The sequence below is a fragment of the Balaenoptera ricei genome, chromosome 2, assembly GCF_028023285.1.
Source record: "Balaenoptera ricei isolate mBalRic1 chromosome 2, mBalRic1.hap2, whole genome shotgun sequence".
Classification (NCBI taxonomy): domain Eukaryota; kingdom Metazoa; phylum Chordata; class Mammalia; order Artiodactyla; family Balaenopteridae; genus Balaenoptera; species Balaenoptera ricei.
The window spans coordinates 128,592,176-128,611,108 of record NC_082640.1 but is presented as its reverse complement, the minus strand read 5'-3'; the positions used below and the strand labels follow the sequence as shown (position 1 = coordinate 128,611,108).

Below are 18,933 nucleotides of genomic sequence, written 5' to 3'. Positions count from 1 at the left end.
AAAAACAAAAAGGCAAGTCATAGAATGGAAAAGAAATTGGCAATGCATCCATTCAACAAAGAACTTGCTCCAACTACAAATAAATTTTTCTAAAAATAAAAAACAGACAACCCAATGGAAAAAATATGGACAAATGACTCACAAAAGAATATATCTAAATAACCTATATGGATATAAAGATGTATTCAATTTCATTAGTCTTCAGAGAAATGCAAATCAAACTGACAAATGAGATATCAAAACCTACTCATCAGATTGGCTAAAATTAAAAAAACTGACAGTATCAAATGCTGATGAGATTGTGGACCAACAGGAATGCTCATGCACTACTGGTGACAGTTTAAAATGGTACAAACTCTATATAACTATTTGACAGTCTCTACTAAAATCATATACACTACACCCCTTGACCCAGCATTTCTACTTCTCGATATATACCCACAGATATCCTTACATATTTATACCAAAGAGAATTAACAAGAATGTTCACAGAAGCACTATTTGTACTAGCCCCAAATGGAAACAACATAAATGTCATTCACCAATAAAATAGATAAATTGTGGTGTATTTATCAAATAGAAATTACACACTAACAAAAATGAAAGAACTACCACTACATGCAAAAACATTGGTAAAGTCACAAAATGTAGAACAAAAGAAGCTAGACACAAAAGAGTACATACTACATGATTCTACTTACATAAGCTTCAAGAAACAGGTAAAACTTCCCTGTGGCAACAGAAGTCAGAGTTGGGTGTAATGGTGGGGAGGGGGCACAAGGCAGACCTCTTAGACCTCTAGTAATATTATATTCCTATCTGGGTACTGTTTACATGGGTTTGCTGATTTTGTGAAAATTCATCAAGTTGAACATTTATGATTTTTGCAGTCTCCTCTATGCATGTTATACTTCAATAAAAAGTTTACTTAAAAAATTAACTTGCACTGCTCTTACATTCTGCAGGATTAATGACTGCTGGTTGGACTGTAATTTCTATAATCAATAAGGAAGTGAATAGCATGTTACCATGTTATTATTTCCTAGAGTCAGTTTCTGAACTGAGATCATTATCCCAGCATGTTAAATCATTTGAAAGCATTATAAAATCCTATTACAATTGAATATCCACTTAACCTGTAAATTTTTCTTTTTATTATTATTATTATTTATTTATTCATTTATGGCTGCGTTGGGTCTTCATTGCTGCGCACAGGCTTTCTCTAGGTGTGGTGAGCAGGGGCTACTCTTCGTTGCAGTGTGTGGGCTCCTCATTGCAGTGGCTTCTCTTGTTGTGGAGCACAGGCTCTAGGTGCGCTGGTTTCAGTAGTTGTGGCACACGGGCTCAGCAGTTGTAGCTCATGGGCTGTAGAGCGCAGGCTCAGTAGTTGTGGTGCATGGGCTTAGTTGCTCCACAGCATGTGGGATTTTCCTGGACCAGGGCTGGAACCTGTGTTCCCTGCACTGGCAGGAGGATTCTTAACCACTGCGTCACCAGGGAAGTCCCAACCTGTTAATTTTTCAAAGAACAAAAGTTTGAAGAGCATAATTTCACAATGTGTTTACAGTTAATTGGCTAATAACATTTAAGCACAGCATCAAAGGGTTAAACTAAGTCATTCTGCCCATTTCTAAGAGGTTCCACTAGGAAGATTTCAAATGAAAACTCTGTTATTGTCAAAAAATCAGGCTACTCCTTATCTTCCTTTAGAAAGCTGTGTTAGGTTATTATGTTAGGCTGACAATGGTTCCCCAAATATATCAGGTTGTAAATCCAGGAACTTGTAAATGTTACCTTATAAGCAAAAAGGTCTTCAGAGATGTGACAAAGTTAAGGGTCTTGAGATGGAGAGATCATCCTCAATAACCAGGTGGGCCTTAAATGTAATTATATGTATACTTATAAGAAGGAGATTTAACTACACGTAGAAGAAAAAGTGATATAAAGACAGAGCAGAGAGAGATTTAAAGATGCTGGTTTTTAAAGATTGGAGTGACGTGGCCAGAAGCCAAGGAATGCTGGCAACCACCAAAAGCATTAGAGGCAAAGAATGCATTCTCCCCTAGAGCCTCCAGAGGGAATGTCACCCTGCCAACACCTTGATTTCAGCATAGTGATAAAGATTCTGTACTTCTGGCCTTCAGAACTGTAAGAGAGTAAATTTCTGATGTTTCAAGCCACCAAGCTTGTGGTAATTTGTTACAGCAGTTACAGGAAAACAATACAGGTGCTAAATATCAACACTGAAAATTGTATAATATCTCTAAAAATAATACCCTTTTTTCAAACTTGTAAGTTTATTTTCCCAATTGATATTATGGATTGTGGCATTTTATAGAACACAGAAGTATTCACAGAAAGTAGAAAGATAAAACAAATACTAGAACATAATTTATACAGCTCATCACGGGGACCTTAAAAAATACAAGTTTGTGATTTTCTACTCTCAAGTTATCTTTTGTCTGCTAAGGGCTGGACTTTAATATTCACTAGTTCTTAAAACTTCAAGTGGTGTTAAAAATGGAACGTAAGCCTTCTAACTCAAAAACTCAAATAAAGAATATAAAAATCATTTATTTAATTCATTAAGGATTATTTAAAATGCAAATATATAGGGATATATTGAGATTTCAGAGGGTTCTCAAATAAAACCTAAGTGCCTTATGGTAATTCATTAATCCACTTATCCTCAGTGAATGCTTGAGCTAATTTTAGCATATTGTATTCTCAATGAATATGTCCCAATTCACCCAAAAGATTAATAGTTTATCCAATGCATTCTTATCAGGTACAAATACACAAAGCAATGTGCTAGTTGCTGATGCTGGGAGGTACAGGAGTGAGCCACAGAAAGCAAAAACTTTTCAGTGCTGATTTCTGCTGTATAGGACCTGCAGCAATAAGATACAGACCTACAGAAAGATAAAATGAACACAGATAGCTATATTACAAGATTGTTTCTCTAAGTGTTATACGAGAATTATAGGTAAAAGGTTAGAGTTCAGAAAAAGGAGAAATTTCCATAGAACTAGGGTGGGAAGAGGGCGAAGGCAATGAACATAGTCCATGGAGAAGGTGGGCCTTGAATTATCTAATGTGCCAATTACCTAATTATCTAATGAACAGTCCAGGTGATAAAGTATCATGTGTCCAAGTTACTGTACAGAGATGACTTTGGCTGGGGTTTACAACTGATTGGAAACAACTCAGTAAAAGTCAGGCTAAGGGGCTTCCCTGGTGGCGCAGTGGTTGAGAGTCTGCCTGCCAATGCAGGGGACACGGGTTCGAGCCCTGGTCTGGGAAGATCCCACATGCCACGGAGCAACTGGGCCCGTGAGCCACAATTACTGAGCCTGCGCGTCTGGAGCCTGTGCTCCGCAACAAGAGAGGCCGCGATGGTGAGAGGCCCGCGCACCGCGATGAAGAGTGGTCCCCACTTGCCGCAACCAGAGAAAGAAAGCCCTCGCACAGAAACGAAGACTCAACACAGTCCTAAATAAATAAATAAATAAATAAATAAATAAATAAATAAACGAACGTGAATATCTTAAAAAAAAAAAAAAAGTCAGGCTAAGGAGGCTGGACTTGTCTATAAGCCATGAAAACCCACAAGAAGTTCTAAAGCAAAGGAGTGATAAGATGGAGAAATTAATCAAGCAAGGTATAACAGGAAATGGGGCTAGGGAGAGAAGATGGGCAAAAGTGAATCAGGTTCTAGCTCTGCTACTTGCACTAATCTCAGGCAAATTACTTGTCTTCCTGGATCTCAGACTCTATTTCTGTAAATGGAGTTAACTGAAATGACCTCATAAGATTGCTGTGAGGGTCAAAAATAAATAAGGAACATAATAATATTACATAACCTTTAAAACAGGATAAGTAAAAGGTATAAAATACAAAGTATGCACTTACACTCATAATCCAGGCAAGATTTAAGGAAGGCCTGAAGAATCAACTGGGAATCTGAATCAAAAAACAGATACCAGAGATATTTCAGTGGTAGACCTGACAGACTCAGCAATTTATATAATGGGGATGGAGATGCACGGAACAAGGACCAAGAGATTTTAACCTTAGATGACAACAACAATGAGAACATAAAAAGAAGGGTAGGTTTATGGCTCACTAGATCTCTCCTTGACTCAACAAATAATCATCATGTGCAGCTACCATTCTAAGTTCCGGGACTGCTGCAGAAATAAAGTAGACAAAGAGCTGCCACACAGAGCTTGTATTCTATGGAGGGACACAGGTAATTAAAGATAAATAAACACATGGTATGTCAGTATATTAATCATGTTTTTTATTATCTGTATTTTATGATATTTTGACAACTCCTTTTATGAGACTCCTGCAATCTGGTACACTATATCCCAGGCCTAAAGCACCCCAGGACCAGGTACCAGACAACTAGGAACCACCCTTATATCTCAGAGCCTGCAGAAATTACTCAAACTAAACTTGTTCAGCTACTTACTCTGCCTTTCCCAATCCTTCCCACAAGAACCCCAATAAAGGCCCTGGCCCATGCCTTCCCCTCACTCCTTCTGCATCCTGACCTACCCCTGTGCTTCCCCATCTGGCCCTGCATGGCATGGCATGTCTCCTCCTCTTGCAAACTATAACAAACTATCTTTTCGATGGCAATCACCTTTTATCATCTATTAACCAAAAGAATACCCTATCATGGCAGTTAACTGAGGTTTTACTTCACATAGTCAGATTAATTTTTAGAGTACTAAATGGCTTTTGTCATGTCCTCCAACATACCAGAATGGTATTATACTTGGAATTAATTCTCTAATATGTTTCACTATATTTTTTCCACTATAGTTATTTTCATAATAATTGAAACGTATATGAAAAATTGAACCTTTTACAATTTACAATAATCTTCTTCCCCAAAGTATCTCTTTTCTCTCATCTATACTGCCTATCTAAAAAGAGGATTCATATAATATAATATTTCATATTTTTCAAGCATATAATATAGTTCAATAAATATTAACGTTATTAATATTTTATAATCAAAATAAACTTCTACATGAATTTCCACACTTACACAATTATTTCAAAATGCCATTTAAGACAAACAGTACCATTATTCAAAAACTTCATGTTGGTATAAATATTGGAAACATTGGAAATTTAAAAAATTTTTAAACCTTGAGATTATACACATTAAAGAGGTTTTACATGTTGCTATTTTTGGTTACCTAAACCTAACTAAAATTACTTTCACCAGCATGTTTTGAAGAATCTTACTCATTGCTGCAGATTCCCTAAGGTAAATATAATTATTAATGTCAAAAGATAGGCAATATATACATATAAAGTATCATAATCCAAATAAACCAAGATAAATGTCTTCAGAAAAGATTTGTGATAATTTTGACTTGAAAGCTTATTATCAATTATTTAGAACGACCCATAGTTATTTGTTATAAGATGCACTTGGATCCGTAATGAAGAATCCACAATTATTTAAAGCCTCAAGTTGGCAAATCAGTTACCCCATAATGAATGACAAGTGATATCAGTTTTAAATGTGCATTACAAGGATCATGTACCATTTTAGTAGAAACACTGAAAAAAAACCCTGAACAGCATTTTATTACCATGCTAATGCAACACAAGTTTGTGGCAACTATATAGGATCCAGAAAATAATGTCTAAATACCCAAGAAGTACATTTAGAATTTCTATGAACACTAATGTCTTCAAACAATTGTTTACATTACACTAAACCAGCAGTACTCAAACTTTTTGGTCTCAGGATCCCTTTAAACATTATGGAGGGCCCCAAAGAGCTTTTGTTTATGTGGGTTCAGTCAATCGTTTATTACCATATAATAAATTAAAACTGAGAAAATATTTAAATATGTATTTACTTATTTAGTAAAAAATTTTTTAAAAATAATAATAAACTCACCACATATTAATATCAGAGCAACTATACTATCACGTGCTGTAGCCTCTGGAAGAAAAAGGGAGAAATAAAAGTCTGAGTATTATTATGGAAACAGTTTTGACCTTGCAGACTCCCTGAAGAAGAGAACTGCTTTGAGAACTGCTACTCTAAATCTTTCATTTATCAGTAGGAAAAGTTGAATTTGTCTACTAGGTCACAAGAAAATGCAGTTTTCAGAAGGGAGAACTAACAGTAACCAAGCCAGTTCTTAGAGTTTTAAGAAACAGCCCAAGCCCAATGACTAAGATAAGGGCTATAACTTCCAGCTTTACACAGAGTTCAAGTTCAGAGCCTGAGCCAACAACAGCATAGCCTGGATACACTCATAGGCAGGAGTAATGTTTGTGAAATGCAAATGGTCATCAGCAGTTAGTTAACTGTGACAATGCTCTTAGTTTAAAAAATCAACTTAATGATTTCTTTATGACTGTTGAATCCATCAGAGTTAATTACATATCAATGTTGCAATTAACTGATAAAAGTGATAAACTGTGCTTCTATTCATCTTGTGTTGTCTAAAACATCTTCCGTGTGCTAAAATTCCTAAGGACAGATAAATAAGTCCTTGAGCTGGATCTGGCAAAATAGCTAATGAAGTACATTTGTACAATACAGTGCATGTGTGAGTAGCAAATGTTTATATTTATTTGGCATATATAAACATGCATGTATATTCACAAATTTCCTAGTCTCCTTAATTTACCATATTAATTTCCTTTTTTAAGCAAAAACAAAATATGAACATTGTTCTACAACTCAATGAATTCCAAGACAAATTACAAAGATTTTAATTTTTTGATGTCTATATAGTAGACATTTTGTTTGTCCACTATTAGTACCTTAAATGATCCTGATTGTTACAATCTGGCTTCAAATTGATTAAAAGCCAACAGAATATACAGTGGAAAAAAGACAATCTCTTCAGCAAGTGGTGTTGGGAAAGTCAGACAGCCACATGTAAATCAATAAAGTTAGAACAAACCCTCATACCATACCAAAAATAAACTCAAAATGGCTTAAAGACTTAAATTAAGACATGACACCATAAAACTCCTAGAAGAGAACATAGGCAAAACATTCCCTGACACAAATCGTACCAATGTTTTCTTAGGTCAGTCTCCCAAGGCAATAGAAATAAAAGCAAAAACAAACAAATGGGACCTAATTAAACTTACAAGCTTTTGTACAGCAAAGGAAACCATAAACAAAATGAAAAGACAACCTATGGACTGGGAGAAAATATTTGCAAATGATGCAACCAATAAGAGCCTAATATCCAAAATATACAAACAGCTCATACAACTCAACCACATAAAAAACCAAACAATCCAATTATAAGCTACCTCCATCTCTTCTCTTCATCGTCAAATTACTCAAAAGGATATCCTTGAGGGGTAGGAAGCAATATCTTAAGAATGAAGAATATGACAAATAACTGCTGAGCACAAAGAAATAATCACTGTGATGCCACCAAACAAAATGCCCGTGAGCCACCGAGCTGTACATTGGTCCCTCCTCTTCCTGGGGCTACCTGCTTCTCTGGATGTGAAGGAAGACCAAGGTTCAGAGAAAGCACCCCCAGAAATGATGTGTGCTCAGGGGATGTGATTCAACACACCCAAACTGTATATACCAGTTGACAGCAACCTCAGTTCACTTTCCCTTTACTACCAGGTAGCTAAAGGCCTTAACAAAGATTACAAGCCATATGTTTCCAGGCCTCCAACTCAAAACCAGCTCGAATTCTAAGAGTATAGTTGAGAAAGTACCAGGTTAAAGTAGAGTAGGAAGTCAAGGGGAGTACACCCATAATTCTCTAGGCAAGCAGTCCTCTATAGATGAATAATAAACAGAAAGACTTGAATACAGGGCCTGTGCAAAACTATTATAAAATGAACTAAATAAATGTGATATGAGCAAGACAAATGAAAAATATGTTCAAAGTACTTATAATTGAAGAAACACAATTTTAAATTTTATTTATTTATTTATTTATGGCTGTGTTGGGTCATTTCTGTGCGAGGGCTTTCTCCAGTTGTGGCAAGTGTGGGCCACTCTTCATTGCGGTGCACGGGCCTCTCACTATCGCGGCCTCTCTTGTTGCGGACCACAGGCTCCAGACGCGCAGGCTCAGTAATTGTGGCTCACGGGCCCAGTTGCTCCGCGGCATGTGGGATCTTCCCAGACCAGGGCTCGAACCCGTGTCCCCTGCATTGGCAGGCAGATTCTCAACCACTGCGCCACCAGGGAAGCCCCAGAAACACAATTTTAAATAAGGATTTTTCACTCAGGTGTCCTTTGCTGGTTTTGAGTATAGAGGAAGGAGACCACAAGCCAAGGAGCATAAGAAGCCTCTAGAAAATGGAAAAGGCAGGGAAATGGATTCTTCCCTGGAACCTTCAGAAAGTAACACCACCTCAACAGCACATTTAATTAGGGCCTATTCCCTAATCTATTTTTAGTTAATTCTGTGTATGGTGTAATACAGGGATCCAGTTCATTCTTCTGCATGTTGATATCCAGTACTCCCAACATTTACTGAAGAGACTATCCTTTCCCCATTGCATATTCTTGCCTCCTTTGTGAAAAATTAACTGACCTTATATACATGGGTTTATTTCTGTACTCGCTGTTCTGTTCCATTGATCTACATGTCTGTTTTTATACCAATACCATACTGTTTTGATTATTAGAGATTTGTAATATAGTTTGAAGTTAGGAAGTGTGATGCCTCCAGCTTTGTTCTTCTTACTCAAGATTGATTTCACTTTTGGGGGACTTTTATGGTTCAATACAAATTTTAGGATTGTTTGTTCTATTTCTATGAAAAATGCCATTGGAATTTTGATAGAGATGACATTGAATGGACATTTCAACAATATTAATTATTTTAATCCATGACCATGGAATATCTTTCCATTTATTTGTGTCTTCATTCTATTATCAATGTCTTATAGTTTTCAGTGTACAGATCTCACATCCTTGGTTATATTTGTTCCTAAGTATTTTACTGTTTTTGATGCAATTATAAATGAGATTGTTAACTTCTCTTTCTGATAGTTTACTGTTAATGTATAGAAAAGCAACTAATTTTTGTACATTGATTTTTTATCCTGAAAATTTACTGAATTTTTATCAGTCCTAACAATTTTATAGTGGAGTCCTTATGGTTTTCTATATATAATATCATGTCATCTGCAAAAAGAGACTTTTATTTGTTCCTTTTTGATTTGGATTATTTTATTTATTTTTCTTGTCTAATTGTTCTGGCTACAACTTACAGTATTATGCTGAATAAAAGTGACAAAAGTGGCATCTTTGCCTTGTTCTTAACGTTAGAGTTAGTTTTTAGCCTTTCACCATTAAGTATGATGTTAGCTGTGGGATAGGTGTCTTGGAAACCCAACCCTCATGGGGGAGTCAAAAGTTGGGGTGCTAGATGTGCAGTCCAAACTCTGCTCCTCAGAGAGAAGCTGGGAGTTGGAGTTCCCTCTCAATAGTGTGACACTGCTGGGGGCAGAGTTTATGGTGAGTGTGTCTCAGTCTTTCCTACCTATTTTGTATTTTCTCATATGCCTGATACGCAGGAGTTGCTTAGCTAGTTTCTCGATTTTTTCAGAGGGAATTTCTTAAAATGCAGCTATACACTTGTTGCATCCATGGGAGGAAGAGTGTTAGGAGTCTCCTATGTTGCCATCTTGATAAACTCTCCAAATGTTAGCTATTTCTAGAAGACACTGAAATGGCTCACTCAGTACATGTTCTAACTCCTTCTTCTAATACGCTGAAGCTAAACAGCTGAAAACTATTTCTCAATCCCTTTGTACCTAGGGTTCTAGGTTTTATTCAAGTTCCTATGATCAGATGTTAATCTTGTCTTTGGCATTCACTTTTGTTGGTGTGGCTTGGAACAGCAGTGGCACAGTCTGGGACAGCAGCTGTAACAGCAGCTTCCGAAATTTGCAGACTATTTTCTGCTCATAGCAGAGGCTCAGGAGCTGATAGTTTTGGTGGTATCTTTCTGATACTATAGCATCCTGCTTGGGGTAAAAGCAACAATCCCTTGCCAGCCAGTGTGAGTTGGGAACCATTCCTGGAAGCTCAACCTAGAATCTGTGAGCCATTTAATACTCTGTGATGAATCTCTTTGTGCTTAAACTGGTTAGAGTGAGTTTTATTCCCCAAAACTGAACACAGACCAAAATACTACTGTTATTTCTTCTGGAGAAAATTTCCATCTGTGAACAAAAAGATCTGTGACCAAGATAGCAATTGAGAGACAGATTTCACTCTGCATGTTTGACTTTAAGTCAGTGAAGCAGGAACTAACTCAAAAACAAAGTATGGCAATTACAAGATATTGAATATAGTTCCCTGTGCTATAGTAGGTCCTTGCTGTCTATCTACTTTATATATAATAGTGTGTATCTGTTAATCCCAAGCTCCTGATTTATCCCTCCCCGCCCCTTTTCCCTTTGGTAACCATAAATTTGTTTTCTATGTCTGTGGGTCTGTTTCTGTTTTGTAAGTAAGTTCATTTGTATCATTTTTTTAGATTCCACATATAAGTGATATTCAATATCTTGTAATAACCTATAATGGAAAACAATCTGAAAATAGTACATATATTTACATAAATATATATTAAACTGAATCACTTTGCTGTACACCAGAAACTAACACAACATTGCTAATCAACTATATTTCGATTAAAAAAAAAAAAAGAATGGCAAGCAATGGTTTGTAATGGGCCTCAGTGGACATTTGGGTTGTTGGAATTTGGATGCAGCATTTAAAAAGATATCCGAATTTCTTGACTATAACTTAGTTTAATAAAATAACATGCCACTGATTTGCTATATATTTCTTTCTGTAAGCATGTATCAGGACTCTTCCATACAAACCCCTTCAAGAAGCAGTAACTACTCATCTGCATGAAACTACAGGCCCTGGGAAGGTCAAGCACTGGATCTGAACTCCAACAGGAAGCATAAAAGAACTCAGAATCTAGGTCTCCTGGAACCTCAGTGCTGTTCTCTCTGAATTTAGCTATCATCCTTTCTTTACCTCTGGGCCCTTGAGAAGCTCTATAACTTTACCCTATACCTTTAACCCTACTTCAAGTACTGACTGATGAACAGCTGAGAAGGATGTGTGACACTCTCCATGGCTTTGACTTCTATAGTCCCATGATTATTTTTTAGGTACACAAACAATAGCCTAGACCTAGTAAATTTTTGTAGCAGGTAGTATGGCAACAAGAAATATTTATTGAGTGCCAAAGGTATAAAGCATTCCAGGTAGTTGAGATACAGATCAAAAAGTAGACCTAGTTCCTGCTCTTAACTCACAGGCACTGACCATTTTGCTTCTGAGTGTTGCTGCTCACTTGTAAAGTCACTGAGCTCAAACTGAAACAACAGCAAAAAGCACAGATGCAGACCTTAATCTGTGTTTCTGTACTTATAAAACTCACTTAAAATCCCTTATACTATAATAAGTAATTTCTCACCAATAGTGTACTCAGACCTGGAAATGTCTAGAATTTAACCATTTTACACTCCCTGTGTGTGGAAAAACTAACAAATAAATCCTCTGTGTACATTTTCTGTATCTTGATAGGGGTTTAGATAACCCTGGCTTTTGCATTGCTCAAAACTCATCTAATGGTACGCTTAAGATTTGAATATCACTGTTACATAAATTTTACCTCAAAAAAAAAAGAACTGAAAATAAATATTAAACTCTAGTTAATTACATGCACGCTAAAATGTCTAGGAGTGAAATGTACTTATGCCTGCAACTTAGTTTGAAATGCATCAAAAAATTAGATGGACAGAAGGCAAGTATAATAAAATGTTAACAATCATAGACTCTAGGTGATAGATTCAATAATTTTTCCAAATATTCTTTATATTGAACATTTCCATAATAAAAGTTTAGGGGAAAAAATGGTCTCCTATAGCAGAGCAATCACAATTTCCTAATTGGCCCTAATTCTGGGACCACATTGAGTTGCACAGATAAAGAACCCTATGGAAAGAAAAAATCAATAACAAATATGATAGATCATGGAAGAAACTGGGGTTTATTTTCTAGGCACATGGAAGATGGAGAGAGGTGAAGAGGACCCTAACAAGCTCACTTAACATCACCCTGCTAAAGAAAAACCTGCAAACACTAGCTGAAAACCATGATCACAGGTGGTGTTTTTTTTTAATATCTGCAGGGCATGTTTTTTAAAGTATTTTTATTACACTGAAAACAGAATAATTGTTCTGCTTTCTGTTTCAAGGTAATAAACTGCTACTACTGCCTTCAAGGAAGGGGGGATCACACAGAGTGAAGGGCCCTCTACCGCAGAGCACCTTAGTAGGTTTGGGGGTGGGAGACCAGGAGAGAGAAAAAGGGAGAAGGAGAGGAAGAGGCAGGGAGAGGGGACAGGAAAATTGGAAGGAGATGGAGAGAGGGGGAGGGGGAGAGAAGGAGAAGAATTTGAAGTTCCAGGGCCAAGAAGGGAAAAAGAGGAGCCAACAGATAAAGAAGGGCTGAAACAAAAGAATTCTGTGAAATTCCATGATGGTGGGTGGCCAAATGACATTTTGAGACCTGGGAGGCTGATTCATTTGTGCTTGTTTGCATTGCTGCTGTGTGAACTCTGCTGTTACCCTTTCCCCAGATCTTCACTAAAGTCTCTTAAATTCATGAATATTTTATGCATATTGGCTTTTAGTGAACATCAGGCAGGGAGCTCAGTTTTGTTTCTGGGTCAATGTAGTGCAGAAGTCTTGAAAAGGGCTTCAGACTCCCACAGGCCTTTGAACGACAGGTGTTCAAGTCCACTTTATGGAGATCTCTGGGGCTCAGAATGAATGGAAAGGGGGGATTGGGGAGTTCAGACATTGACTTATTCAAGGAAAAGCTGGCCTGACAAGAAAAAAATTGTCAAACTCACTTTTTCTCATCCATTTTTAACCCAGAACACCCTCATTACCAGATTTGGAAATTCTGGAAAGTCATTTTCAGCTTCTGGCGATCATTCTTTTTTCATGGGATAATATTGCCACCTGCTGGTATTTGAAAAAAAATACCTTTATAATATTAAGTTTTAAACTTGAAATTGTTTGGAAACCTTAGAGACTCATTGGCAAATTTTTCCTTTGTGCCAGAATACAAACTTGTATAGATGAAGTTCTTTGGCCTCAAATACTACATGTTATCTAATGTCAAACTTAACAAAAACACTTTCTTATCTTTCAGGATTCAGGCACCATTTCATCAGTAAAACCTTTCTTGACAGCAGGTTCCCATACTTCTGAGGCAGAAATTGACCACTCCCTCCCTTGGGCCCTAGTCCATCCTGTATATATTTCTTTCTTAGCACATACAATATACTACAGTACTTGGTTTATTACAATACCTGTCTCCTATAACCAGACCATAAACTCCTTAAAATTCAGGGACTGTATCTTTTGTGCATTTATATTCCCAGCTCCTGGAACAGAACCTACATATTGTAGCAGGTATATGGCAAATGAATAAATGAATGACAGTCAAAAAGCATAGGCAAAGCAAATATCACTACATATAAACTTATTAATTCAAAATAATTTTAAATAAATATTTTGGCTCCAGATATACACATTATATACTTCCTTATGTATGTGCTATCTTTTACCTCATGCAAAAAACCCACATTTTACAAAATTCATATATATGAAATCAGTAGAATAAAGAATAAATATGAAGTTACCTCAGCAGGTAATTTTCCCATCAGCATATAATCCATAAATTCTTCACTTTCACAGGGTAATCTAAAACAAGATACTGATGGACTCTCTTATCAATTAAGAGGACCAACTGAGAGGAAACATTCAGAGTAAATACATTTTATTTATTTGATAATGAGTCAGCATTGTTGAGGTACAAAGGAATCTGAAAGTTGCATTATTTGAATTATCCATATTAGTTACATAACCCAGGATCACAAACATGAGTTTGAGATCTATTGAGATCCTCATATGAATTCTGTGGAACTCCAGGGCACCCAAGTCTCCTATGTGAGTTTGAACAAGAACTAAAGAGCTCTCTCCTTCAGAACTCTTTGGAAAGGCACTTCCAGGGAGCATGACTGCTTACTCAAAAAATGTGCAAAATTAGTGTGGTGGGTAGAGGACCAATTTTCACAGGGTTCTGTACACATGCACTCTTAGCAGATAATCTGGACACCTATTTCACTAAGCAAAATCTGATGGAAATTCCTTCATGTTCTTCCCATTTGCCTCAGATCTTCTATTTTCCACTCATCCCTCTTTCCTTCTTGCCTTCCATTCTAAGGTTGATCTCATCCTTTCCCAGTTAAGTTCTGCAACCTTAATTTATAAACCATCTCTTTCTTCCGTCTTCCTCCTCTTTCCCTCCACTAGTTCTTCCCTACATATCAAAACACCATTTTGATGTGTTTTGGGCCTCTTTAACTTCACTGAAAAGATTACAAAGTCTCTTAACTGGTTTTCCTGGGAACAGTGCATGAGGATAGGCCTGTGCGAGTGGACATAAAATATGAGAATCTTTGTATCACATATTAATACCCATCAGAAGACACTCCACCACGGAAGAGGCACTAAATAACCAAGTATACAGAATACTAACCAGCTGACATCATCCAGCTTGTCACTGACCCCCTTAGTGCTGGCATAATGGACATAGTAGCCATGGTGGCATGGACGGAGACTATGCATGGGCCCAATAGTATGGGCTCCCTCTCACCAAGGTTGATCTAGCTAACTGCTACAACAGATCATCCACTCTGCCAGTAACAGAGACCAAAGCGGAACCCCCAATATGGCACATTACCTCCAAGAGACCATCAGACAGTGTAAACTGATTACATTGGACCCTTTCCACTCCGGAAGGGGCAGTGATTCACCTTGACCAGAATCAGCACATATTACAGGTATGGATTTGCCTTTCCTGACCACAAGGTAGTAACCAGCACCTGAGACCTACCAATGTTTCTGGTTCACTTTATATCCTGCTTAACTTTGCTACAGACCAAGGGATCTTCTTTATAGAGAAGGAGATGTGAGCACAGACCATTGGGTCCACTGGTCGTACCACATACCGCAACATTCAGAAGCTGCCAGTCTGAGAGAGCAATGGAAGAGCATTCTAAAGGCATGGTTGAGAAGATGATACCATGTGAAGATAGGACACCCTCCTCCAGGATGCAGTTATACCCTAAATCAATAACCATTATGGTATGGGATCTGTAATAAGTAACATACATGCAAGCAAGAAACAAAGGGGAGGAAGCAGGAATGGCCTCATCATTCCCAGTGACCCACTTGGAAATTTATATTTCCCTTCCCTGCAATGCTAGGTTCTATGAACCTAGAGGTCTTGTTCTTACCAAGGGACATAGCCCATTAAACTTTAAGTTACAACTGCTACCTGATCACTTCAAGTACCTTGGGCCAAGAAACCAGAGGGCAAGGAAAGGAGTCACCAATCTGGAAGAAGTAATTGACCTTGGTCATCAGAAAGAGGTAGGACTTCTGTCACACAAATGCAGGAAAGAGTACTTTTTATCACCCAGATGACAAACATGTTAGTCATATGAAGGGTATATATGAAAGGTATCTCTCTCTTCATACTCCTTTGCCCAATTTTGACAACAAATAGACAAATACAACAGCCATAGCTGGACCATCTCAGGTCCAGAACTCACAATGCAGAAGATGAACTGCATCACAGGTGAACCTTCCCCTCTTCCAATCCTGCTTTGTTCACTCCCTTACAGGTGTTTTTCCAAAAGGTACTCCCCAGTAAATCATCTGTGTGCACTCTCTGCCCTTTTGACAGGTCCCCATTCATCTTGGCATATTTCCTTACTTTCTGTCATGTTAAAACAATGCAGGCTCACCTTCTATTTTTCCTGCCCTACAATCAGCCACTTCTAAAGAATTAGAAGTGATATACTGCAAGAGAAATTGGTAAATCTAGGTAAAAGTCTTGCAAATTTTTATTTTGAAAATTTTCAAGCTGAAAGGTAGAGAAAAAAGAATACTTCTTTAGAACTTATAGTAAGCATTTTCCAACAATTGGAAACAGCTTCATTAACCACTGCAATTGGACCATGTGTATACTGACAGCTTCATTGCTTACCACTATTTCCTCTCTTTTTTATCTTCCCATATCCTACAGTCACTGTTCAAACCCTTTTGTTGGTTAGTATACTTTCTCAAGACTTCTCTAATCTCTGACTCCTCAAACATCTGCAAATCTCTCTCTCTCTGACAGATGACTGATAGCTTAGCCTAGTACAGGATTCATGGGGTGTAATTCTCTCACTAGTCCATTGACATTATCCTACCATCTTCTAGTCTCCAAACTTGGAATGCAGGAAATTCAATCTCAGTCTGACTTTTTTTCCTTCACAAGTAACTTGTTTTTTCTATCTGGAACCCAGCAAGATTTTATTGTTTTCCCTGGATTTTGAAAATTTTATAGGGATATGCCTATTATCAGTTGTTCTCACCAATGCTAACTGAAACTTGGGTCAGGGTGATGGAATGGGGTATCCTTCAAGATGCAGACTTGGGTCTTTGTTCTAATATGAGTTCTTGTTATTTTCTCTCTCCGTTTTTTTTTTAACCTTGTAGAACTCCTCCTTATACATCTCCTGGATCTGTTAAGTCTCTGTCGTCTTTTGTTATTACATTTTATTTTTAATTTAGGTTTGGGGGGGGTTATTTTTGGCAAAATCACATATGTACATCATTTAAAACTTTATAAGACTTGTTATGAAAAACATTAGGCCCCACATATTTCAAATTTCTCACTCTGGGAGGCAACTGCTTCAACTCTTCCTGTTGGTTTTTGGTATTTACTCCCAATCTCTAAACAACATTCTTACAGTCTTACGTTCTTACTGACTTTCAGTTATAGGCATTACTATCTACTGATAATATCTATTACAAAAGATGAGAATTTAGCTCTCTTTCACATATAACCACCATTCTCACCACACACACACACATGCATGCACGCGCACACACACACACAAACACTTGGGTTCCCTTGTTCTTCCAAAATCTTATAAAGTTATGATAGGTCAATATCCATTTTTTTCCTAGTCTCTCTCCTCCATACTGCCCTGCTAGCCAGCCCTTCTAAAGGCCTGTAGTATCAATACCACAGGATCATACTACAGGATCCATATCTATTGCTTAGATTAATATCCAATGTTTATGTTGACCTTGTAAATACTATGATAGCTGAATCATGTTTACTATGATTATTTTCCCTAATTAATAATTATCTTTTTTTCCATTTTTTACTTTTCTATGCTTTTAACATTAATTTTCCCCCCATATTCTCCAGAGCTTGTATAAATCTCTTCTCAATAGACTCAGACCCATTAGGTATTTTATTAATTTCATCTTCTTGAAGAAGTCTCTCCTTGAGCCTTCTGACCTGTTCGAATCTAGATTGATTCATTTTAGGCCTGCTGTACAGCTGTCATTTGGTGTGTCTCTTCACCAACACTCAGTAAATTCCTTTGCCTCTCTTTTGTGTTGGATCCTGTTTCCTCAATTTTGTTTACACCTTCCTTGATTTACACCATTATTTTGATGATGCACAGGCTCCAATAATGTCCGTAGAAATGGTGTGTGGAAAATGAATTTTTAACCAAATGTCTTTGTTATAATTTATCTCTCTGTATGTATTTATTCTTAGTTTTTAGATATTTCTTCCTCTTGAGTTTTCCAATCCACTAATTCAGGCAGATCTCCAGAGTGACTCTCCTTAAATTCATCTTCTAAAGTTTTATTTCAGTGATTTTTTTTCTATGTTTATATGTATGATGGTTAATTTTATGTGTAAACTTGATTGGCCATGGGGTAGTCATATTAAACATTATTTCTGGGGTGTCTATGAGGGTATTTCTGGATGAGATTAGCATTTGAATTGGTGGACTCACTGGATTGCCTTCCCCAGCGTGGATGGGCATCATCCAATCTGTTGAGGGCCTAAATAGAACAAAAGGTGGAGGAAGGAGGAATTTGCTCCTTTTTTCCAGCTTCACTGTTTGAGCTGAGACATCTCATCTCATCTTCTGCCCTTGAAGTGGAATTTACATCACTGGCTCCTCTGGTTCTCAGGCCTTCAAACTCACACTGGATTATACCACTGGCCTTCTTAGGTCTCCAGCTTGCAGATGGCAGATTGTGGGACTTCTCAGCCTCCAGAGGTTCTGTTTCTCTGGAGAACCTTGACTACTACAGATTTGGGTACTGAGAGTGGGATGCTGCCATAACAAATAACTTAAAAAAGTTGAAGTGACTTTGCAACTGGTTTATTGATAGCAGCTGGAAGCGTTTAGAGGTACATGCTAGAAATATGAGCATTAAGGGTAATTATGGTGAGGGTTCAGAAAGAAAAGAGGAGAACTGGAGAGAAAACCTCAATCTTCTTAGAGAATATTTAAGTAATCCTGAGCAGGATGTTGGTAGAAATATGGACCATAAAGGCCGTTACGATGAGGTCTCAGATGGAAATGAGGAACATGTTATTGGAAACTGGAGAAAAGGTGATCCTTATTATAAAGTGGCAAAGAACTTGACTGAATTGAGTTCATGTTCTGGTGTTCTGTGGAAGGTAGAACTTGCAAGCAATGAAATTGGATATTTAGCTTAGGAGACCTCTGTGCAAAGTATTGAAGGAGTGGCCTGGTTCCTCTGGACTGCTTATGGTAAAATGTGAGAAGAGAGAAATGATTTGAAGATGGAACTGTTAAGCAAAAAAGAACTAGAACTTAAAGATTTGGAAAATTCTCAGCCTATCTATATTGCAAAATAAGAAAGCATTCCTGGAAAAGAATACTAAAGTGCAGTAAAGTGACTGTTTGATAAAGAGATTAATATGGATATAAACCACAGCCCTAAACAACCATCTCA

At 37.3% G+C, this 18,933-nt stretch overlaps 1 long non-coding RNA gene across 2 annotated transcripts in view; it reads right to left on the bottom strand.

The window, feature by feature from the left end:
* Positions 1–591: 591 nt before the first annotated feature.
* The window catches only part of LOC132359685 (uncharacterized), a 55,998-nt gene continuing 37,656 nt past the window's right edge, over positions 592–18,933 (bottom strand). For both annotated transcript variants that reach the window (XR_009500899.1, XR_009500901.1), the window contains exons 3-5: positions 5,933–5,977; positions 3,913–3,963; positions 592–1,509 (exon numbers count right to left, since the gene is read on the bottom strand). This is a non-coding gene — a long non-coding RNA (uncharacterized LOC132359685). The remainder of the gene's footprint in view (positions 1,510–3,912; positions 3,964–5,932; positions 5,978–18,933) is intronic.